The 26,098-nt window shown below is 37.8% G+C and overlaps 1 protein-coding gene across 1 annotated transcript in view; it reads left to right on the top strand.

Moving 5' to 3' along the window:
* The first annotated feature begins 1,472 nt into the window (after nucleotides 1–1,472).
* Nucleotides 1,473–26,098, top strand: part of LOC134483425 (uncharacterized) — a 329,893-nt gene continuing 305,267 nt past the window's right edge. Inside the window, exon 1 of the mRNA XM_087600956.1 lies at nucleotides 1,473–1,684. The gene's annotated coding sequence lies outside the window, so the exon portion shown is untranslated. The remainder of the gene's footprint in view (nucleotides 1,685–26,098) is intronic.

The following is a 26,098-nucleotide window of genomic DNA, read 5'->3' as shown; positions in this document are numbered from 1 at the left end:
TAATGAAACTACAAGAACCAAAGTTCCTTTTGATTTAAACTTTGCCTGCTGGCAAACATAAAGGCACATCCACATTCTTTATGTTACTGTGGTTGCTAGAGCAAAATGCAGTGCTTTGCCTTTTATTTTTGCAAGTGTTAGATTTCATCCTTAGAACCACGCGTTTGCAATTATATTGATATATAAGGCCTATCATTTTATCTTAACATTGTTTTCTTCAGATAAATATTTACAAATACATACTAAAGAAAGTTTTGCTTTTAAAAATAGTGACAAAAAGAATTCAGGGTTATTACAGAGATTAAGAAATAATGAGTCGGGGTTGGGTATTTTGCTCAGTGGTAGAGTGCTTGCCTAGCAAGTGCAAGGCCCTGGGTTCAGTCCCCAGTTCCGAAAAAAATAAAAAAAAGAAAAGAAATCATGAGTCAGTTGGCACAAGTTTAAAAGGAACTTTTTGCATCGAATTTTTTAATAGCTTTGTAAAATTTCTAAAACGTTAATTGCTATCTGATTCCTCTAATACAATGTGAATGTTTACTACAGGACATTTGATTCCTACATTGTTTTAATATTTCTGCCAAAATGACTCTAGAATAAAATATGAGAGACAAATTTCTATAGTATATATTTCCTTTAGTGCCACATAATACATCTTACGGTATTATGACATTTATCTTTTGTTTGAAAGTTTGTTATCAATTATTGTTGTTTTTTTAATATTCATTACTACTTTTAGACTGTCAGTAAAGCTGTTAGTTGTGGTAAATTAAGAGAGTTCAACATAGTCTTCTTTCTGAGTCATTTTGTAGAACAGCACTCATTGTGGGGAATTGGTTTATAGACAAAGAGCAAGCGAATGACCACTGGATATAAATTTATTGAACTGAGGAAGACATGCACAAGAAGTTTCATAATAGTAAGACATCATCTTGAAAAGGGAGGGATGAGAAAACTATTCATATGAGCATGGTGATATATACCTGCTCATTGAAAAGTGGTTCTTATTAAGATATAATTTTAGATGAATATATACAAATATCCTAAAAACATCCTGAATGAAATTCAATTGTGGAGAGAAATAAAGTCCTTTTTAGAATATTCCAGGATTTTGCTGTTGATGTTTTTGTTTTTATTTCTTTGCTTATTATTATAAATTACTATACTTTTTTTTACATTTTAAATGTTGTCCCCTTTCTGATATTCCCTCCCCACCACAAAAGCCTTTGCCTCTAAGAAGGTGATTCCACACCCACCCACTCACTCCTGCCTCACCCCTTTTGCATTCCGCTATAAGGGGAGTAGTGGCTATTCCTGATTGTCATCTTGACTATATCTGGAATTATCTACAATCCAGAATTGGAAGGCTCACCTGTGATACTGATCTTGAAGATGAAAGATCCAAGTTTCTGGCCTAGTTCTTGGCATGGAGATCTGGAAGCATAGGGTAAGACAAGGAGATCTCGCTGTTCTAGGTCATCTGGGACAAAGCAAGTCCAAGATCGAGGCATGGTGGTACACACCTTTAATCTAGGACACACCTTCTGCTAGAGACCTACATAAGGACATTGGAAGATGGAAGATCCTCTCCTCACCTGTCTGAGATGTGAGACTGAGACACTGCTAGATCCTTGGACTTCCATTCACAGCTGCTGCTGACCATTGCGGGGGAGTTGGACTACAGACTGTAAGTCATCAGCAAATCTCCTTACTATATAGAGACCACCCTTAAATTATGTGATTCTAGAAAACCCTGACTAATACAGTGGGGTAACCAACAAACCTCTGCAGGACAGACCAAAAGTCTCAGATTTCAATCATGCCAGATAAGGGACTCTTCTGCTACATATATAGCAGGAGCCATAGACAAACGCAGGTATACTGTTTCTTTGGTAGATTAGTCCATGGGAGCTCTGAAGGTCCGGGTTAGTTGATGTAGTTGATGTTGTTCTTCCTATGGAATTGCAATCCCCTTCAGCTCCTCCAGTCCTTCCCCTGGCTCTTCCATTTTGGTTCCTGGGCTCAGTCCAATAGTTGGCTGCATCTGCATCTGTCTTAGTCAGATGTAGGTAAAGCATCTCAGAGCAGAGCTATACTAGTCTCCTATCGACAGGCCCTGCTCGGCATCAGCAATCTAGATGTCCCTCAACACAAGATTGGGTAGAGGAAATATACATTTACACAAGAGAATACTACTCACCATTTAAAAACAATCACTTTATGAATTTTGCAGGCCTGTGGGTGGAACTAGAAAATATTTTCCTGAGTGTGGTAACCCAGATTGGTCAGTGAATATAAGCCCAAAAGCTCATGACTCCCATGAGAAAACTGAAACAATATTAACAAGAATGTAAGGCCAAACTTGAATTCTTCAATCCCAAAGAGGGGATAAAATCTTATCGTTACTATTAAAATTGTTTTCCTTTGTACTTTCAGAACTCTCAATAGCTAGAGGTTTTTACTTCTTTGCCAAATGCTCTTCTGGAGTTTAGCAGTGTCATTTCAATAATTAAAGTTTTTTTCTTTCAAGTAAAATCTTCCTTTTTAAATATCTCTCATCTAATGAACACACAAAACATTTCTCATAAATTTTAACATCAAATGTGCGCTTTACAAAATTTGATGTTTTTCCCTGGTTCTCAATATCAGCATAGGAAAATTAAAATTAAAAGTTAAGTTCCTTGAAATTTCCCTTTCACTGTAATTTCTGATACAGGTGAGGAGGTATGCTGAGATCTGTCTTAATTGTAAGAGCCAGGAGAGTTATGGATATAAGGAAAAGACCATATAACACTCCTCATAACATAAAGTGACACAAATTCTGTAGAAATGGTCAGTAATTCATTCTCATATTTATGTCTGTATGTCAATAATATCCTCCTAGAGCCAATAATGCTAGAATAAGATTCATATTAACATTTTTCATAATTATTATCACTGTCATGAGACAAGGAAAGTACTTTCTTTTTTCTGTTAGAAATATTATGTCTATGCTTTTGCAGTCAATCCACAACTTCCAAACAAAACCATTTAATCTGCAACATTCCTTGAAGGTGATTGATGTTCCAGTTTTTAGGAGTGTTAGTACTAGTTAAGTGTCATTAAAAAACCTGCCTTTTCTCTAAAGGATTTCTCAACAGTTAAGAGTACCGACTACTCTCCCAGAGAAAGTGTTGACTCCATTGCCTACTTTTCTGCTAATCATGATCAGTTCGACAGTCACAAGTGAACTGAGGCACTCTTCTGGCCTTTTTCAGACCAAATGGCATATGCTCCATAGACATGTACTCAAACACTAATACAAAACAATAACCAATAACATGGTATTTTTAAAAACTCACTTTATACAACTGTACCTTTTTTCAGAAAGTTGAGTCCATATCAGCAAAACTGATGCATTTTAGAATTGTATTGAATTTTGAGATCTACTGCCATTTTTAAAATATTCTGACTTTCTGAATAATCAAAACTATCCATGATTTTAGTAGTATGCTTATGACAGAGAAGAATCCTGACTATAAATGATCTCCATGTCACATGGGTCTCTCTAACATTGCTGTAGGAAATTGATCCTTTTTTGCATTGGTATTTCCTGAGTAAGATGTTTGTTAATGCAGGGAAGTTGGTCTTAGTGATATTTCCTGACAAACAATCTTTGCTTATATACTAATATATAACTCAATTCAATGTAAACTCATACACATGAGTATACTGTTTTTACTAATGGGAATTACATTATGATATGTATGAACTTCTAGTGTTTCCCAATTCCTGCAGACAGACCTTGGGGTACAATTATAAGGCTGAACTTTAGGGAAATAATACACTTACGAGAAGGATAATAAACCAGAACCTGCATTGAACAGATATTCTGGATTTCATACTGTTGATAGCCAATTCTCCAAAAGAAAGCTTTATTGGTTGGCTAAGGAAAGAAATCAAGGATGAACTATTGGAAGAAAATCAGCTAGATTTGATGTTCTGTGATTTCAAGGCCAGCCTGAGGGAAGGCATTTGACCACCATCCTCTGTCCAGTAGGATATCACTAACAATTTACAACTGTGTCTGTGCAAACTGTGCACTGGTAAGAACTGTGGTGGAAATGTCAAGATTTTTGTTTTTGAAACCACATGACTTTTTGATTAAACAATATACAAACAATATATGTGGTTAAAAATGTGCTGCAATCAGGATTGTGAGATGTCTCCTTCTTTATTCTACTTTCTCTTCAGTTTGGCAGCAGTGATGGAGAATGTAGATCATCTACTGGTGTGCTTGCACTTGGTGAAGAAAGCTCCCCACTCACTACATTGCAAATGAGACTCACATTGTTGGTATTGCTTAGGCCTAATACACACAAGTCAAGCTAGAAATGTACAACACTGATATCATGTGACTTAATAGGAATGTTGATCTTATCCTCTAAGACCATCAATTTGTCCCTTATTGTATAATAGTACAGGCTGAAGACAGAATAGGTTAAGGATATAGTTCACACTCCTGATACAGTGGAAGTGAAATAGTTATTTCAAAGCACCCTGCCATCCCTCTGAAGCACCAAGAACCTTTGTGGCATAAGAGAAATAACATTTGAATCTGGCTTAAACTGCTCTGTGTAGCATCTCTGTTGCTTTCTCCACTGGGAAAAGGCTCTATCAAAATAGCTGTCTACTTATTTCTCACCTGCATATTATTTTTCATCTCTATCTTTATCCCAATCTCACCCCTTCAGTACTTCTTTCCTTCAAACAGAATTTATCATGGGCATGTCAGGTACTAGATACTCTGAACAATAAACCTCCCTAAATCCAGGGTAATATTTCTCAGCCATGTCCCTGATTCAATAAAATGTATGTCCTTCACTTTCCTGGCAATCAAGCAAAATATACTTCTTGCTCTTGGATTTGTATTTGAGCATCATTTGAATTCCATATACATTGGACAAAAAATTTGCTTTTCTATTGTTATCAGAATACCTTTCTCGTTACATTTTCACCAGCAGATTTGAAACAATAAGATTCTCTGACCTCTGTGCTTTATATTTGTACCTTCTAGCTCTTGATCGCCTCTCTGTAATGTCCCAGTCTATATTAATCAGCCTTGTTTCCTCAGAGTAGTTTTCTGCTTTATATCAGAGGGGCACCTGGAAACCCAAAGAGAAATCTGGTAACCTCAAGTTTCGATACCCAGTGATTATTGGGTTGATTTGTTAGCAATACCTTCTCAGTTGATCTAATTACTCTAGTAGCTAACATCTTCAAAATCTACTGATTCTTCTGACTTACCTTGTCTAGCATCTTTCTCCCTCTCTCTCTCTCTCTCTCCTTTCTCTCTGTCTCTTCCTATTTCTCTGTATCACTCTCTTTCTATCTATATCTCTCATTTCCTTTCCATTGCATTAAATATAGAGGAATGTACTGTATTTCTTACTCAGCCCCTTAGGCTGAATCCTCCAAAATCCCTATCCTCATGAGCTAAACTTTGTTTCCTAGACAAACTAGAGAAATTTTCAATTCACAAATTTCAATACTGTAGCCACTAAATTGAAACACTTGCTTTGTTGGAAGTGAATGCTGGCCATTTTTCTCTAAATAATCAATCAGTTGTAATACAGAAAGGGACCAATATCAAAAAGGTTAAGTCTTTGGGAAGTGATGCCTTGGTGGTCAGCATGACACTTTGCTCCAAAAATGATGAGGTAATAAGTAATATGCCTAGTAACATTTTATAAAGTCTTGAAGACTTCATAGACAACCACTGAGGTTTGTCACTGGGTTGGCGGGGGTGGCATGGAGAGATTTCCTGAACACATCGAAGAAGAGGTTATTGTTGAATGTTAAAAACCAGTTGCTTCAAGGTACCCCAGTAATTGGGGATGCAAGTATAATACGATAAGCAAAACTATCAGCAGGCTCCATGGTGAGGAGATAGCCATAACTATCTACATTAAAATTCTAGCTGTACAGGTTCTGCAGAGGGCAGAGCTGGAAAACTTTACCAATTGCCTTAAAAGATGTCAGAGAATAGTAAGTGTATCACAAATATTAAGATATTGAATTATAAACAATATTGTTTTCTTCACATTTTTGCTTGATTCTTCTCTCTTGAAGTAAAGAAGTACTTTAAACAAAAGAACACAATTGCTCATGCTCTATGATCAACAATTTACAAATATGACCTCATAAATTTAAAAAGCTTCTATCAAGCAAAGGACATTGTCAACTGGACAAAATGGCAACTCATAGATTGGGAAAAGATCTTCACCAACTGGACATCTAATACATGTCTAATATTCAAAATATACATAAACTCATGAAATTAGATTGAACAGAACCAAATAATCCTATTTAAAAACTGGGTAGAGAGCTAAACAAAGAGTACTTACCTAGGGAATCTCAAATGTCTTAGAAGCTCCTACAGAAATGATCAACATCCTTAGTCATCAGGGAAATGCTAATCAAAATGACCCTGAGGTTCTTCCTTATACCAATCATAATGACTGATATAAATAACTCTGGTGACAGCAAATTCAAGAAAGGGTGTGAAAGAGAAAAAAAAAAAAAACTCCTCCATTGCTGGTGATACTGCCAGCTGGAAAAACCACTTTGGAGATCAATCTGGCGATTACTCAGAAAAGTGTACACAGTTCAAAATGAGGTCCCAGCTATAACACTACAGAGTATATACCCAAAAGTAGCTCCAATATATAACAAAGACTCATGCACTACTATGTTTCTAGAAGCCATATTTATTGTAGCCAGAAGCTGGAAAGAATCCAGATGTTGCTCAACTAAGGAATGAATACAGAAAATGTCACACATTATCACAATGGAGTACTACACAGCTATTAAAAAGAATGATTTCATGTTCATAAGCAAATGGATAGAACTAGAAAATATTATCTGGAGTGTTGTAACCTAGTCACAAAATCATGTATGGTATGCACTCCCTGGTAAGTGGATATATGCCCAAATCTAAGAATACCCAACATAAAATTTACAAACCATATGAAGCTCAAGAAGAAGTAAGACCAAAATGTGGATGCATCACTCCTCTGAGAAGGGGGGACACAATACTTAAGGGAAGGAATACCGCAACAATGAAGGGAACAGAGAATGAAAGAAAGGCCATGCAGACACTGCCCAACCTATGGATCCATCCCATATGCAGTCACAAATCAGTCACTATTGCTGTTGCCAAGAAGTGCTTGTGGACAGGAACCTGATATGAATGTCTCCTGAGAGGTTCTGCCAGAGTGTTACCCATAAAAATTAAGATGCTTACAGCTAACCATCAGACTGAGCACAGGGACCCCACTGAAGGTATTAGAGAAAGGACTAAAGGAGCTGATAGGGTTCAAAACCATATAGGAAGAACAGCAATATCAACCAACCAGATAACCCAGAGTTTCTGCAGACTAAACCACCAACCAAATAGTACTCATTTGGGGACCCATGGTTTTAGCTGCCCATGTATCAGATGGTGGAATTGTCTAGCAATGATAGCAAGAAGTCCTTGGTCCTCTGAGGGCACTTTTTCTTAGTGTAGGGAAATGCCAGAGTTTTGAAGTGTGAGTGGGTTGACGGGAGGGTGAACATTACCACAGAAGCATTTGGAGGAGGGATGGAAGAAGAGGGAACCAGGACAGTGAATAACATTTGAAATATATATACATATATATACATATATATACATATATATACATATATATACATAAACAATTCAATAAATAAGAAAAGAAAATCAATAATGTGTAAATGCAGAAAAAGATTTTAAGAAAAAAACTTTCATGGTTTATTTGTTCACATCTGCAATCATATCCTTCAAGAGATTTCAGCAAACTGATCACTACAATTTTGAGGACAGCCTAGGCTATAGAATGAGACTCTTTCTCAAAGTTCCAGAAATAAAGAAAGGATGTTCAAAAGAAAAAAATATGTAAAGGAGAGGAGGAAAAAGAGAGGACTCTAACATTCAGATACAATGAAGAGCTCAAGAAACATGAATTAAATGATTATCACATGTAAACTAGAATTCACTGGTGTGAAAAGGAAGGGGCTTGGAAAAACTGAGCATAATTAGAGTTCTTCAAACAAACAAACAAACAAACAAACAAACAAATAAAAACCAGTAAGTACTCAATTCTTTTAATCCCAAATAGTATACCTGTATCCTTTGGGTCAGCTTTAAGTTCTATTAATACCATACTGCTACTTCTCTTCTAAATGCCCATGATAAGTAAGCATTGAATTTGTCTCTTATAAGGCCTATTCATTATCCAGATATGGTAAGTAGTATATAGAAATATTTTATGATTCAAAAATAATATTTTCAATTCTCTAATTGGAATCAAATGCAGAAATTACAAAGGCATGATTTCTATCCACAGAATATCATAGTATAGATGAATGCATACATCTTATACAGGTTTTTATTCTTAGATACTTTCGAGATGATTATTCTCTTTTTTAAACTTGATGAGTCAGAGAATCCCCAGAAAGACAAGCTTCCATCATTACTGAGCAGGATTATCTTAACTTAATTTAGGTAGGAGAACCTGTCTTGTGGGCAGCATAAAGTTGTGGATCCTGGGCACTGGCCTTTTCACTAACAAGTTGCCTTTCTGTGTCCCAAGCAATAAGTCTAAAACCCAAAGCTCAGAGATTGATACTTTTATATAATATCCACAATTAATTATAACTTTTATAATAGAAAATGTAATTTACTTAAAAACACAGGTATTTCTTTATGAATTTTCAAATCATAATGCCACCTTGACACTGTATATTGATAGCTGAAAAAAAATCTTCCATTCATTTTCCTTTTATCTAACCCTATATAATTCTTAACTTTTGTCATTATTGTATAAAATCTGTAAGTAAAACTAATCCATGAAAGAATAACCTTAACCTTAACCTGCTTGGAGGCAGTTGAAGATGGGATGATTCAATTCAAATCCAGTGCATTATATAAAACAGCTCCATGTCCAGAAAGTGTTATTGATATATACATTGTATTTAAAAAATCAAATCAGTTCTGCCTTATAAAGTACTTCCTGCCAGGCATCCTCTGACAACTTTGACTAAATACAACATTATTGCCTTGTAGTCTCATTGAATTTTTCCTATTACTACTCAGTATTTGAAAGGAGTCTTAAAAGTACAGGATGATGGACGATAGATATATGTTTTCAAGAAGATTTAAACTTCTCCAGCTTTGGCAGAACCTTCAGAGGGAGTGACCTCAGTAGCACAGTCTGTTTATGGGTGGTCATCCCCTCTTCTCAGCATGCCATGAACTGATATATTTCCATACTTATCTGCTCATTCTTGCATTTCAGAAAATGTAGCCACTCAGGTATGCAGCTTTGCAAAGTTCTGTCATGAGGTAGAAAACAAGGTATTTCCATATATATTCAGAGACAACTTTTTAATTTTTAAGATTTTTTCCTTCCATAATTTTATAATGTATAGTACATACGGTTCAGATATAAATCACAGTTTGGTGTGTTTATAAAGCCAAGGGTATATTTTGAGGTTTTGCGGTATTGTGCAGTAGGAAGAGTTGCCTCAGCAAGCCCATACAGATTCATCCCTTCCTCAGAGGGAACAGGCATAGGAGAGTTGTACTGTAGGATAGAGTTTATTTGGGGGCATAGGAAGGGGAGGTGGGAAGACATAGAATCAGAGAGAGAGAGAGAGAGAGAGAGAGAGAGAGAGAGAGATACAGAGACAGAGACAGAGACAGAGACAGAGACAGAGACAGAGAGACAGACAGAGAGACAGAGACAGAGACAGAGATAGACAGAGAAAAAGAGAGGCAGAGACAGAGACAGGAAGAGACAGACAGAGAGACAGTTACACAGAGATGAGGTCAGCCTTGGAGAATGGGGAGAGGTAGAGGGGGTCATACAAGAGAGACCAAAAAGTTCAATTTATTGTGATCCAGGCTAATATCTGTTTGTTGGAGCCTAAAAGAAAGGATGTTAAGATGCTAAAATTCCCCCGTTTTTGTTTAATATAAAAAGGGGAAACTAGAAAGATGCCGTGATGAACAGCAATAGATTCAATGTGACCTTTAGCTGCTTCCTGCTGACTTTGGAGTAATGGGTCTCTAGGAAACCTAAGAAAATGGTGATAGGGATGTTGGTCAAGTCTTAGGAGATGTGTAAGTTTTCTTGCTGCAGGATCTAAGGTACCATCTGTAGTTAGGAAGGTGAAGGCCCAGAAGAGGTCTTGTTTCTGTGAGAATAGGTTGGAGCTTCTATGGGTTGCACTCCTGGGGCTGTCCTGAATATAGAGTTTGAGTAAATGCCCGTATTTGGAAAATGCTGAAACACATGCCCACATACATGCCCACACATACGTACAGGATAACACACAGACACACACATACACACACACACACAGACACACACACACAATCACACACACAAACACACACACATACACACACTCACATATGAGATAGAAATTAAAGTTAAGTGAGTTTGGGGAAAATATTTTTTTCTTTTTTTCCATATTTTTTTCTTTTTTTTCTTTATTAACTGAGTATTTCTTATTTACATTTCGAATGTTATTTCCTTTCCCGGATTCCGGGCCAATATCCCCATAACCCCTCCCCCTCCTCTTCTATATGAGTGTTTCCCTCCACATCCTCCCCCCCATTACCGCCCTGCCCCCAACAATCACGTTCACTGGATGTTCAGTCTTAGAAGGACCAAGGGCTTCCCCTTCCACTGGTGCTCTTACTAGGCTATTCATTGCTACCTATGAGGTTAGAGTCCAGGGTCAGTCCATGTATAGTCTTTGGGTAATGGCTTAGTCCCTGGAAGCTCTGGTTGGTTGGCATTGTTGTTCATATGGGGTCTCGAGCCCCTTCAAGCTGTTCCAGTCCTTTCCCTGATTCCTTCAACAGGGGTCCCGTTCTCAGTTCAGTGGTTTGCTGCTGGCATTTGCTTATGTATTTGCTGTATTCTGGCTGTGTCTCTCAGGAGAGATCTACATTCTGTTCCTGTCAGCCTGCACTTCTTTGCTTCATCCATCTTGTCTAATTGGTGGATGTATATGTATGGGCAACATGTGGGGCTGGTTCTGAATGGGTGTTCCTTCTGCCTCTGTTTTAATCTTTGCCTCCCTATTCCCTGCCAAGAGTATGCTTGTTCCCCTTTTAAAGGAGTGAAGCATTCACATTTTGATCATCCGTATTGAGTTTCATGTGTTCTATGCATCTAAGGTAATTCAAGCATTTGGGCTAATAGCAACTTATAAATGAGGGCATACCATGTGTGTTTTTCTGTGATTGGGTTACCTCACTCAGGATGATATTTTCCAGTTTCCTCCATTTGCCTATGAATTTCATAAAGCCATTGTTTTTGATAGCTGAGTAATATTCCATTTTGTAGATGTACCACATTTTCTGTATATATTCCTCTGTTGAAGGGCATCTGGGTTCTTTCCAGCTTCTGGCTATTATAAATAAGGCTGCTATGAACATAGTGGAGCACGTGTCTTTTTTATATGTTGGGGCATCTTTTGGGTATAGGCCCAAGAGAAGTATAGCTGGGTCCTCAGGTAGTTCAATGTCCAATTTTCTGAGGAAACTCCAGACTGATTTCCAGAATGATTGTACCAGTCTGCAATCCCACCAACAATGGAGGAGTATTCCTCTTTCTCCACATCTTCGCCAGCATTTGCTGTCACCTGAGTTTTTGATCATAGCCATTCTCACTGGTGTGAGTGAAAACTCAGGGTTGTTTTGATTTGCATTTCCCTTATGACTAAAGATGTTGAACATTTCTTTAGGTGTTTCTCAGCCATTCGGCATTCCTCAGCTGTGAATTCTTTGTTTAGCTCTGAACCACATTTTATAATAAGGATATTTGTCTCGCTGCGATCTAACTTCTTGAGTTCTTTTATATTTTGGATATAAACCCTTTATCTGTTGTAGGATTGGTAAAGATCTTTTCCCAATCTGTTGGTTGTCATTTTGTCCTAACATCAGTGTCCTTTGCCTTACAGAAGCTTTGCAGTTTTATGAGATCCCATTTGCCGATTCTTGATCTTAGAGCATAAGCCATTGGTGTTTTGTTCAGGAAATTTTCTCCAGTCCCCATTTGTTCGAGGTGCTTCCCCAATTTTTCTCCTATTAGTTTGAGTGTATCTAGTTTGATGTGGAGGTCCTTGATTCTCTTGGACCTATGCTTTGTTCAGGGTGATAAACATGGATCGATCTGCATTCTTCTACATGTTGACCTCCACTTGAACCAGCACAATTTGCTGAAAATGCTATCTTTTTTCCATTGGATGGTTTTGTGTCCTTTGTCAAAAATCAAGTTACCATAGGTGTGTGTTCATTTCTGGGTCTTCAGTTCTATTCCATTTGTCTATCTGTCTGTCTCTGTACCATTACCACGCAGTTTTTAATCACTATTTTTCTGTAATACTGCTTGAGTTCAGTGATAGTGATTCCCCCTGAAGTCCTTTTATTGTTGAGGATACTTTTAGCTATCTTGGATTTTTGTTATTCCATATGAATTTGCAGATTGTTCTGTCTAACTCTTTGAAGAAACAGAATGGTATTTTGATGGGGATTGCATTGAATCTGTAGATCGCTTTTGGTAAAATGGCCATTTTTACTATATTAATCCTGCCAATCCATGAGTATGGGAGATCTTTCCATCTTCTGAGGTCTTCTTCAATTTCCTTCTTCAGTGTCTTGAAGTTCTTATTGTACAGATCTTTTACTTGCTTGGTTAAAGTCACACCGAGGTACTTTATATTATTTGGGTCTATTATGAAGGGTGTCATTTCCCTAATTACTTTCTCGACTTTTTTCCCTTTTGTGTAGAGGAAAGCTAATGATTTATTTGAGTTAATTTTATACCCAGCCACTTTGCTGAAGTAGTTTATCAGCTTTAGTAGTTCTCTGGTGGAACTTTTGGGATCACTTAAATATACTATCATATCATCTGCAAACAGTGATATTTTGACTTCTTCTTTTCCAGTCTGTATCCCCTTGATCTCCTTTTGTTGTCTGATTGTTCTGGCTAGAACTTCAAGAACTATATTGAATAAGTAGGGAGAGAGTGGGCAGCCTTGTCTAGTCCCTGACTTTAGTGGAATTGCTTCAAGTTTCTCTCCATTTAGTTTAATGTTAGCAACTGGTTTGCTGTATATGGCTTTTACTATGTTTCGGTATGGGCCTTGATTTCCTATTCTTTTCAGGACTTTTATTATGAAGGGGTGTTGAATTTTGTCAATTGCTTTCTCAGCATCTAATGAAATGATCATGTTTTGTTCTTTCAGTTTGTTTATATAATGGATCACATTGATGGTTTTCCATATATTAAGCCATCCCTCCATGCCTGGGATTAAAACTACTTGATCATAAAGGATGATTATTTTGATGTGCTCTTTGTTTCGGTTTGCCAGATTTTTATTGAGTATTTTAGCATTGATATTCATAAGGGAAATTGGTCTGAAGTTCTCTTTCTTTGTTGTGTCTTTGTGTGGTTTAGGTATAAGAGTAATTGTGGCTTCATAGAAGGAATTCGGTAGTGCTCCATCTGTTTCAATTTTGTGGAATAGTTTAAACAGTATTGTTATGAGGTCTTCTATGGAGGTCTGATAGAATTCTGCACTAAACCCATATGGACCTGGGCTCCCTTTGGTTGGGAGACCTTTAATGACTGCTTCTATTTCGTTAGGTGTTATGGGGTTTTTTAAAATGGTTTATCTGTTCCTGATTTAACTTCGGTACCTGGTATCTGTCTAGGAAATTGTCCATTTCCTTCAGATTTTCAAGTTTTGTTGAATATAGGCTTTTGTAGTAGGATCTGATGATTTTTTTGAATTTCCTCTGATTCTGTAGTTATGTCTCCCTTTTCATTTCTGATTTTGTTAATTTGGACACACTCTCTGTGTCCTCTTGTAAGTCTGGCTAAGGGTTTATCTATCTTGTTGGTTTTCTCAAAGAACCAACTTTTGGTTCTGTTTATTCTTTCTATGGTCCTTTTTGTTTCTACTTGGTTGATTTCCGCTCTGAGTTTGATTATTTCCTGCCTTCTACTCCTCCTGGGTGTATTTGTTCCTTTTGTTCTAGAGCTTTTAGGTATGCTGTCAAGCTGCTGACATATGCTCTCTCCTGTTTCTTTCTGCAGGCACTCAGCACTATGAGTTTTCCTCGTAGCACAGCTTCTATTGTGTCCCATAAGTTTGGTTATGTTGTACCTTCATTTTCTTTAAATTCTAAAAAGTCTTTAATTTCTTTCTTTATTTCTTCTTTGACCAGGTTATCGTTTAGTAGAGATTTGTTCAACTTCCATGTATATGTGGGCATTCTTCCCTCATTGTTATTGAAGACCAGCTTTAGCCCTTGGTGGTCTCATAGGACGCATGGGATTATTTCTGTCTTTCTGTATCTGCTGAGACCTGTTTTTTGACCAATTATATGGCCAATTTGGAGAAAGTACCATGATGTGCTGAGAAGAATGTATATCCTTTTGCTTTAGGATAGAATGTTCTATAAATATCTATTAAGTCCATTTGGTTCATGACTTCTCTTAGTCTGTCTAAATCTCTGTTTAATTTCTCTTTCCATGATCTTTCCATTGATGAGAGTGGGGTGTTGAAATCTCCTACTATTATTGTGTGAGGTGCAATGTGTGTTTTGAGCTTTAGTAAGGTTTCTTTTATGTATGCACGGGCCCTTGGATTTGGAGCATAGATGTTTAGGATTGAGAGTTCATCTTGGTGAATTTTTCCTTTGATGAATATGAAGTGTCCTTCCTTATCTTTTTTGATGACTTTTACTTGAAAATTCATTTTATTCGATAATAGAATGGCTACTCCAGCTTGCTTCTTCAGACCATTTGATTGGAAAGTTGTTTTCCAGCCTTTCACACTGAGGTAGTGTCTGTCTTTGTCTGTGAGGTGTGTTTCCTGTAGGCAGCAGAATGCAGCGTCCTCATTGCGTATCCAGTTTGTCAATCTATGTATTTTTATTGGGGAGTTGAGACCATTGATGTTGAGAGATATTAAGGAATATTGATTATTGCTTCCTGTTATAGTCATATTTGCATGTGAGATTATGTTTGTGTGCTTTTCTTCTCTTTGTTTTGTTGCCAAGACAATTAGTTTCTTGCTTTTTCTATGGTGTAGCTTGCCTCCTTATGTTGGGCTTTACCATTTATTATCCTTTGTAGCGCTGGATTTGTAGAAAGATATTTTGTAAATTTGGTTTTGTTATGGAATATTTTGGTTTCTCCACCTATGTTAATTGAGAGTTTTGCAGGATACATTAACCTGGGCTGGCATTTCTGTTCTTTTAGGGTCTGTATGACTTCTGTCCAGCATCTTCTGGCTTTCATAGTCACAGGCAAGAAGTTTGGTGTGATTATGATAGATCTGCCTTTATATGTTACTTGACTTTTTCCCTTACTGTTTTTAATATTCTTTATTTTGTGCATTTAGTGTTTTGACTATTATGTGATGGGAGGAGCTTCTTTTCTGGTCCAATTTATTTGGAGTTCTATGGGCTTCTTGTATGCTTATGGGCATCTCTTTCTTTAGGTTAGGGAAGTTTTCTTCTATGATTTTGTTGAAGATATTTACTGGTCCTTTGAGCTGGGAGTCTTCACTCTCTTCTATTCCTATTATGCTTAGGTTTGATCTTCTCATTGAGTCCTGCATTTCCTGTATGTTTTAGACTAGTAGCTTTTTCTGTTTTACATTATCTTTGACAGTTGTGTCGATGATTTCTATGTAATCTTCTGCTCCTGAGATTCTCTCTTCTATCTCATGTATTCTGTTGGTGATGCTTGTATCTACGGCTCCTTGTCTCTTCCTTTGGTTTTCTACATCCACGGTTGTTTCCCTGTGTTCTTATTTCATTGCTTCTATTTCCATTTTTTTTTTCTTTTAACTGTTTGATTGTGTTTTCCTGGAATTCTTTCAGGGATTTTTGTGATTCCTCTCTATAGGCTTCTACTTGTTTATTTATGTTTTCCTGCGTTTCTCTAAGGGAGTTCTTCATGTCTTTCTTGAACTCCTCCAGCATCATGATCATATATGATTTTAAATCTAGATCTTGCTTTTCTGGTGTGTTTGGATATTCAGTGTTTGCTTTGGTGGGAGAAGTGGGCTCCGATAACTCCATGTAGTCTTGGTTTCTGTTGCTTGAGTTCCTGTGCTTGCCTCTCACCATCAGATTATCTCTGGTGTTACTTTTTCTGTTATTTCTCACAGTGGCTAAACTGTTCTCCAGGCCTGTATGTCAGGAGCGCTGTAGACCTGTTTTCCTGTTTTCTTTCAGCCAGTTATGGGAATAGAGTGTTCTGCTTTCGGGCGTGTAGTTTTTCCTGTCTACAGGTCTTCAGCTGTTCCTGTAGGCCTGTGCCCTGATTTCACGAGGCAGATCACTTCGAGCAGAAAAGTTGGCCTTACCTTTGGTCACGAGGCTCAAGTTTGCACGGGGGGTGTTGCTTATGAGCTCTCCATGAAGGCAGCAACCTGGAGGACCTGCGCCGCCTTTTCCGGGAGCCCCTGTGCACCAGTGTCCCAGATGGCATTTGGTGTTGTCCTCTGGAGTCAGAAATGTGGGCAGAGTGTATTCTCTTCTGGCTTCCGAAGCCTGTCTGCCATGAGGGCAGCAACCTGGAGGACCTGTGCCGCATTATCCGGGAGACCCCATGCACCAGGGTCCTAGATGGCTTTTGGTGTTTTCCTCTGGAGTCAGAAATGTGGGCAGAGAGTAGTCTCTTCTGGCTTCCCAGGATTATCTGCCTCTCTGAAGGTTTAGCTCTCCCTTCCATGGGATTTCGGTGCAGAGTACTGTTGTTCCGGTCCCTTAAGGTTCTGGTGGTGTCTGAGATGCAGGGGACCTGCAGCTCCAGTGCCCCTATCTTCCGGTTCCCAGAGGCTGTATACAGTTTCCTCTTAGGCCAGAGATGTGGGCAGGGGTGGGCAGTATTAGTGGTCTCTTCTGCTCTGCAGTCTCAGGAGTGCCCACCTGTCTGTGTGGTGAGCTCCCTCTCCCATGGGGTTTGGGAGCAGTGAGTTGTGGGCGGGGATCAGTGAGGTTGGGAATCCAGCTAAAAACCTGAAGTGTCCTGTCCTAGAGGAATTTTACCTCTGTGTGTCCTGAGACCACAAGTCAGGTCGCTTGGAGCAGAAAAGTTGGTCTTACCTGCAGTTCTGCGACTCAAGTTTACTCATGGGTGTTGTTTTTGAGCTCTCCACAAGAGCGGCAACTAGGAGGACCTGTGCTGCCTTTGCTGGGAGCCCCCCATGCACCCGGGTCCCAGATGGCATTTGGTGTTTCTGCTGGAGTCAGAAATGTGGGCAGAGTGTAGTCTCTTCTGGCTTCCCAGGATTGTCTGCCTCTCTGAAGGTTTAGCTCTCCCGCCCACAGGATTTGAGTGCAGAGAACTGTTGATCAGGTCCTGTCAGGTTCTGGCAGTGTCTCAAAAAAAATTTTTCTTAAGTGTACATTTGAAACCCTTAGGTCTTGGTGGTTGCGATGGGAGAGGCACAAATCCAGGAAACAGGAGAGGAATAGATAGGAGGCAGAGACTTGAGGCTATTAATTGGGAGATGGAGCCTGTTTGGTACATGACAGTTAGATCTGAGTGTGTTTCCTGGAGTTTATAAAATTACAAAAGAGAAGTTTTTTAATACTATGAAGTGTTTAAACTGAGCTTAGGGAAGACAAAAGACTTTTCTCTTTCAATCCCATAAGAACAGCAATGCCAACGAACCAGCGCTTCCAGGAACTAAATCATTACCAAAAGATTATACATGGAATGACTTAGGGCTCCAACAGCATATGTAGCAGAGAATAGACTTGTTGGGGCACCAGTGGAGGTGAAAGCACTTGGACCTGCCAAGTTTGGACTTCCAGTGCAGGGAAATATGGTGGAGTGGGCAGTAAGGGGGATGAATGGGGGAAATACCCAAATACGGAGAGGGAGGGAATGGGGAACTTATGGACAGAAAAACAGGAAATGGAATAACATTTGAAATGTAAGTAAAGAATATATCTAATAATAATAATAATAATAAGTCTTTTAGGGAGCAGAAGGAAAAATGAGGGCTTCTATCTGGGAGAATGAATAGATATAGATTTAGTATAATGAAAAGCATTTACAAGTTTACATTCAAAAGACAATCAAAATTTGATGATCTTGTGAATTTTATAGTAGATCAGATGAATTTAGTGTGAGAAACACTTCTAGTCTATAGTTAAAAGACAGCCAGAGGAAACTTAAATTTGTAACTTCGATAGCTGATAGTTTATATTAGCATGGAATACAGCTTAAGTATCTATTTAGAAGACAATCAAAGGAAACGAAATTTGAACTTGTGATTATAGAAGTGGATCATTATTGGAATGTTTTATTAGGGTTAGGCTAATTTATCAAAACTCCATTGATAAGCATTAGAATTTTAAACTGTTAAAGTCTCAATAAAACAATTACATAGAAAGGGGAAGAAATATGAAATATTAATCACTGGAAAAGGAGTTTCGATAAGGAAGGAGCAGAAGATTTCATCTGTGAAAGTTCATATGAACTCATATATCCTTTATCAGGGAGCCTATGAGAAAGGCAAACCTTTCGCTCTTTTTAATAACAGATCTGAGAGTCTTAACTAGTTAATGAATAGACTAATGAGCCAATAGAGTAGTGGATTACCTTAGGGTAAGGAGCTAGTTATCTCTTTCTTAGCTGTCAAACTTTCATTAATTTAGCTTCAATGAAATCAGAAATCTGGGAAGAATGAATTATAATCTAGATATAATATATTAATTAAAATGACAGAGGTTAGTCTATAGTCCATTACCTAATTAGTTTTTCTAAGTCCCTGTGGTTTCCATCACACCTCAGGCAAAGGTAGTCTGGCCATCAGGCTTAGAAGATAAGAGGCTCGCTCCTGTGGAGGAGGAATGTGGGAGCAATGTCTCTTCTTGTCTTAGTCAATATTAGATATTTAATTCTCTAGGTGTCCTCTGTTTGTCAACAGATTACGCTGAACCCTAGTAGCAGGCAAAGAAATGGCACCAACTCTCATAGTGGCCATTGTACTGCGATCCATGTAGAGTAACTTGTTGCTATGACATATCATTTTGCAGATCTTGTGCAAGTTCTCTGAGAGGATTTAGAGGTCTCTTTCATAATAAACTTAAACATTTAATGTTTTAATTAGCAGATTTCCGACAAGATTGAAAGCAAGGATCTGTTAAATATATATGAATTAGAAAATCTGTGTCTGTTTTTAATTATTGGTTCTGGCTAGTATCAAGGAATCACAGAGATTATAACTTAATGACAGTAATAAGAACAGCAAAACCAAGGCTATACATATATTTAAGGCATTGGTCCTTTCTACTGTTGTAAATCCTTCAATGAGTTTTAAAATTATTTACCAAGGCTGGATAGAAATAATATGAAAACTTTATCTAACTATTAAGTGTCCTTGGCATCTTTAATTCAGGCCGACATCATAATGAGGGGTGTCACGTGAGGAATACCCATAACAAAGATGGCAAATAGTCATGGGCTGCCTTCATCCAAAATGGTGCTGAAGCTATAGCTCCACCTGTGTTTGTTATATCTCTGAGCTGAATGACATTTACCTTTAGAAGCATGTCTATATATCAGCAGAGGAAAACATGCAAAGATACAAATAGACATGTTCTGTCTGATGGACAGGACATTTTGTTTCATGTGAGGAGATCTCTCCCTGTCACTGTAAGCAGCCTCTACCACTGTGTCGGTTGTAGCATCATGATCAGAACAACATAGTCTAAATGGTTGTGCAGCACATCTGAGACAGGCTCATGGAGAAGCTCTGATGCTCCTTCTCACACCACAGCTGGCTTAAGGTTAGGGTAGATCATAACAGAAAGAAATCAGAAATAAAATATTCCAAGGAGGTAGAAAATGTAAGACTGCCCGCTGGACCAAACAGCTGGAACAAGACCTGGAGAGTTAAAGGTTCAGGGAGCAGAGAGCAAGCTAGTTAGATCAAGGAATAAAATGGTTGGGAGGGAAGGTGGGCAAAAGCGTACACATAGGAAAACTTCCATTTTTCACATTGTTGGTTAGAATTGTAAATATTTTTCAATGTGCATTTAAGTGGCCATTTAGAGTTATTATCTTTCAGGCATTGGAAGCAAATTTGGAAGCCTTTAAGACCAGGAGAGATCCCTGTGCAGAGGTTGAAAATAGCAATGAAGCCATTATCTTTGAGTGAGAATAGGAATTATTTAGCTTGTTGCTTACAGCATGCAAAGGACAAATTAATAACTAAGAATCGAATGAGCAACCAGAGTAGATTGTCAGGACATCAGGAGATAACCTAGGGATTGAGCTCCGGCCAGTTCCTGAGCTGTGGAGCCAGTGCCCAAGGGAGAATAGTTTATTTAGTCCTGGCATTTTCAGCAGTGAGAGAGAAACCATTTCACGGAGGGAAATAGAGCTCAACCAAGGTTCCAGTTTCTAAGATGAGTAATCAGCTAAAAAGGTCAGTCATGTAGGCTATGAATACCTCTGTGGCCAAGGAAACTAGATGGGTAGATGTGAGCTGAAAAGAGACCAGTAGCCATTTTCCCTGACTAATGTGTGAGTGGTGGTAGGGTGTCTTCTCAATTTTATCCTGTTTGGGCAGAGAAGAATGTTGAGACAAAGTCTGAAAGTCCGTGATATGGCGGGAAATGTGAACCTGCCAGTTTGCAAATCCAATTTACTGCACCAAATAATGTGTGTTGTAAAGCCAAGGTTATATTTTTGTGGAACACAGATTAATGTGATGGTTTGCCTCTGCAGACCAATAAGAGTCATCCATTTTCCCAAGGTAACAGCCATAAGATGGTTCTAGTATAGAATAAAGTTTTTGGGGTGCGTGGAAAAGAATAAAGGCAGAGAAGGGGACGAGGAAAGAGGGGATGAGTAAGCTACATGGGAATACATAAAGAAAGGGGGGATGTAGAAATGGGGTGGGATAAGAGAGTCAGGGAGATAAAAAAGCATAGAGAGAGGCTAAACACTCCCTTTTATAGCTAGCCAGGCCTACCTGGCAGTATCTAGGTAACTATTGGGTCAGACCTAGAAGAAATGTTAAGGTGCTAACACATGTATTAATTCATTATTTATTTCCCTTTCTCATTTAGTCCTTGACATGCAGAAAGGATATTGCTAAGTCATATTTTCATTTACTGGAAATTAATTGTGTGTGAACACTTGAAAACAAAAGGTTTTCTACATTTTTGTTTACACTTTCATTGTAATATTGAGCACAAACTTATATAAACAAGGCTTAAATGGGCATAAAAGAGCCTGAGTGATGTTTCTCCTTATAAGAACAAGGAGTGCTCTGAAAGATTTCCAAGAAATTATGTCAGGAATTTTAAACTACATAGAATGGCAGATCTGAAGACATACACAGCCTTTGGCAGCTGCATACCTCTACATTATGTTCACGCACATACACACACACACACACACACACACACACACACACACACAGAGACAGACAGACAGACAGACAGACACACACACGCACACACACACAGAGAGAGACAGACAGACAGAGAGAGAGAGAGAGAGAGAGAGAGAGAGAGAGAGAGAGAGAGGGAGAAGTACAGAGAGAGACAGAGAGACAGAGAGAGGCAGAGAGAAGAACACACACACTGACTGAGGCAGAGAGACAAGGATTGAAAGAATGAGAGAGACAGAGAGAAATATATATAAATGGTTAATAATAAGTGGCTGTTAATCTTTGGAATTTACCAAAGGTGAACAAGGAGCCCTTCTTGGGAGACACCGTGCAAGATGTCTAAAGATCTTGGATTGAAGGGATCAAGGTATTCAACAACATAAAATAGGATTAAGAATCCCTTACACAACTTGCAGAGTTGCAATGTATTAGTGGTACACTAACAGTGCTTTCTCCAAAGTTCACTATCAGATAGCTCTTTTGTGAAGAACAGCAGCTTCCATGGCACTGTGGACCTCCTGTGTTACAAGGATCCAAGTCTCAATCAGGCTTTGATGTTTTCTTTTACCTTCAAAAATGCCACTAACAAAATTTTATTTGTCTTGTATATTACAACTGAGCCAATATCCAGAGACCTGGAGAGAGTCTTTGCCAATATCATTCAGGGAAATGTGTCTCCAGAGCTAAAGGGGAAAACTGTAATCTTCAGATGATTCAGGGGACCCTGATGTTGTAAAATGACTCCCTCATCATCACGTTCACCATGTCTGTTATCCATTTTACTAAAATAAATGTAGTGATGAAAGCATACTACTACTACTGCTACTACTACTACTACTACTACTACTAATAATAATAATAATAATAATAATAATAATAATAATAATAATAATAATAATAATAATAAATCCATGGTGGCACATGAATTTCCTTCTAATATTTAAGAAGCAGAATCTGTTGATCTCAGAGTTCAAAGCATGTCTGATCTAAAATGTGAGGTACAAGTCCAGCAAATTTTAATCAGAAATACTCTGTTTTAAAAATAAACAAACAGAAATAATTAAAAAGTATATCACAGCAACATTTTTTAAAGCACAAGGGAAATAAACTTCATCACTGAAAGTTAAACCAATTATTTTATTAAACAACAGATACTAAGTTCATGGTAAGGTTTTCATTTACATGAACACATAGGAAATTTTAAAAATATACCTAATCAAGTAAAACCTGAATAGTGCAGAATGTTGTTAAGGCAGAATCTTTTATTCCATAGTGATTTCTCATGATAGTATTACAAGTATAGAGAGCCGTTTTACATTCCCTAATTTGTGTTACATTTTTCCTAAGCACTCTTTCTTTCCTTTGTATAGGGATCTAAAGATGACTATAAATCTCCATTATGTATCCCTGTTGCCCCGGAAATACATTAATTTTATCCTAACTGATTTCTGAAGGAGCTTGTGAAGATCCCCTCTTCCATACTAGCAATAGAAAAACCTAAAGCTCGTCACTTCCTCCTTATGTCGTTAGCTTTAGAAAAGATTTTGAATCCCTGGAGCCTGGAAACATGCACACATGTGTGACTGCATGGTTGTGCTGGCTCACAGGAACAGACTGGGGGTTGGGACTGTGATTAATCAAGTCAGTGCAGCAGGTTCAGTTCTGAGAAAAGCAGTCAAAGGTGCCTGTTACCTCCACCCTAGGAATGATCAGCAAGGCAGGGCAGCAACCAAGATCAGCTCCCACTTTGATTCCTTGTTTCTTTCTTAGGTAGACATAACATTTGCTTATTAAGTATTGCTAATGTGATGCAATCAGAAAATTATTCTACAGATCTCAATTCTTTGAAGGATCCTATCCGAAAACTATTACATCTGGACATGGCTTCCTTTTACCTGTCCTGTGTTGTGTTGGCTACAATGCCCCCCTCCCCTTGAACATTAAATCTGCCCTGTCAATTGATCTCAGTTCCCTTAAAGTGAACATTAACATTTCAAAGAGCTGACAGTATTGTGAATTATTGGTGTGTGGGAATAATAGCAGTCAGATTAAAGAAATAGGAATATTTGATTGGTATACAGATGCTATAGGGTTGGGGATTTAGCTCAGTGGTAGAGTGCTTGCCTAGCAAGCACAAGCCCCTGGGTTCAGTCCCCAGCTCTGGAAAAAAAAGAAAAGAAAAAAGGAGAGATGCTATATAAAAAATAATATTCACAAGTGAATTTAAATTAGGTTCTGCCATGCCCTGAAGGATATGAAGGGATAAAAGCACTTGAGAATTAATATACAGATTATCATCAGAGGGAAACCACAACTGTATGAGTTCTGACGCAATGATACTTATAATAAAGAAAAGCAGTTTCCAAAGTAGCTTTAAATATGGAAATGTGGGTTATCTTTCACATAATACACACACGCATGCAAACACACACACACACACACACAGAGACACACAGAGAGAAGGAGAGAGAGAAAGAGAGAGACTGATATATATATATATATGTATATTAGTGTTATAGAATAATAAACTTTCATTTTTTTAGATCTAATAAGGTAATCTAGTTTGAATGTTTACTGTCCTTTGTTGTCTTTGATATGTATTATTTTTTCTTATTCTGAGGAATTAGGCCAGATATTATTGTTTTGGAGTTGCCTATAAGTAAGTCTGCCAAAATCATTTTCCTTAAGTGGATCCTTTTGTCTTTTTTATTTGCTTGTCATGTTAAAAATATATTAATATGTAAATACCCAGGGATTATGAAAATATCACAGGATTTTTATCTCTATAACACGAATAACTGTAAAGGGAATAGAATTTTATTCATGCTTAAACTACTAGGAACCTGAATTACAGACAATTCATTGGTATTTAGGAGTTTCATGTTTCTCACTTGTTTTATTGTAAACTGTTAGACAGTGTGATATATGGATTTCACTCTGAGGATATAGATCAGTATCCTCTAATCCTCCATTTGTCTCATTTGGGTCAGATCATTGCTTCCACAATCCCTCCATATTTGCTCTGTTTGCATCCCTGTATTTATAGGAGATAGGAGATATTTTTGGCAAAATATTTGGAGTGGGGCTTGGTCTCCTTGTCACTCACTGCCTGAACTCTAGAATTAGGCCTTTAGACTCTGTATCTCCTGAGAGAAGTATTTAAATTATAACATATTATTTGGTTATCTCTTCTGTAATTTAGCTATGTACTGGACTGTGTTTGCTTCTGTCTGGGGGGAATCCATCTTTCCTTCTGTACCAGGCTGGAATGGAAAGAATGAAGCTTAGCTGGGCAAGATTCTTTAGAGATGAAAGTGGTCTGCATGAGTGTTGGATAACTGGCCTTCTCCAGAGATGGTTTTCAGAGAAACAGGTCTTCTTTATTGGGGGTTTGAAGAGATATCAAAACTTTGAGGAGAAGATAGGGATTGGGGGAATATATAATTAGCAGTGACTGAAGTGCTGGGAATGCATTTGCATAAAGAAGAATTCCAGATTTTCATAGTGAGAATGTAGATTTGAACACTAATTTGGCCACCGGACTATGTGACTATCACGCGGTTGATGGAGGTGGGGGCATAAAGGCCTTTGTGCACTAGAACATGCAGGCCCACAGCAAGAAGATAAACATTCCTACTCCTCCTACTGATCTCAGGATGAGATATTCATGGCTTGGACAAGTCTTACCTCACTCTTGCTCCTGGCTGGCTCCCCCCAGGGCTTTCATTTCTGGCCCCAAATCTTCTAACATCTCCATACAGAAAGGGACTAAGAAAAAATAATGGTTCAAATAAAGTTATTAGTTACAAATACCCATTAAAAATAAAATTATTAGTTACAAATACCAGTTACAAAAATATTGTTACTTAGGAACAATCTTTGCCAAGTTTGGAAAGGAAATAAATTACCCTAAAGAGAAAATACTTCATTTTACTCACAATGATAAATGTTTTTGAATGACCTACACTTTCAGTATTTCCAAAAATATAAAGAAATATATAACAATGGAAATATCATAGTCAATATTAATAAGAATTGTGATCGCACAAGCAGAGGAATCTATGTGTCGATAGGACATTTTCTTCCTTCAATTGCTATTATTACTTCCGTCATTCATAATATGGTCTTTAGTACTATAATATCATGTATGAGATGTATAAGCATCCTGTTCAATGTTGCATATAAATATTATGTCAATCACAACAGAAGAGTGTAATATCAAACCTGTACCTGGAGAATAATTAATATTCATTTGATCTAGATTTTCTTACTTAACACCATAACCATGTCTTTGTATGCCCTGAATTCTGCCTCATATTATCTTCTGTCCTAGATTCATAGTTCATATAGAAACATTAGTTTTTTGAATGTACAGCATGTAGATTTTAGACAACAGGGCAACCTTTCAACTAAAGCCCATAGAAAAAAGATATCTACTAGATTTCTGAGAAATTTGGAGGACTCATGAGAACATTGCATTTGTGGATATTTGGGAAGCTAAAAAACTAGAACCAAAAATTTTGAGCTTTTAGTACCCACGTGAGCAAGTTACCACCAAACCATCTCAATTAACGTCCTCTCAACTATCTGGTAAAATATTAGA

The sequence above is a fragment of the Rattus norvegicus genome, chromosome 1 (genome assembly GCF_021556685.1).
Source record: "Rattus norvegicus strain SHRSP/BbbUtx chromosome 1, alternate assembly SHRSP_T2T, whole genome shotgun sequence".
Lineage (NCBI taxonomy): Eukaryota > Metazoa > Chordata > Mammalia > Rodentia > Muridae > Rattus > Rattus norvegicus.
Note: the sequence above shows the minus strand (reverse complement) of the source record. Positions and strands in the feature narration are given on the sequence as shown.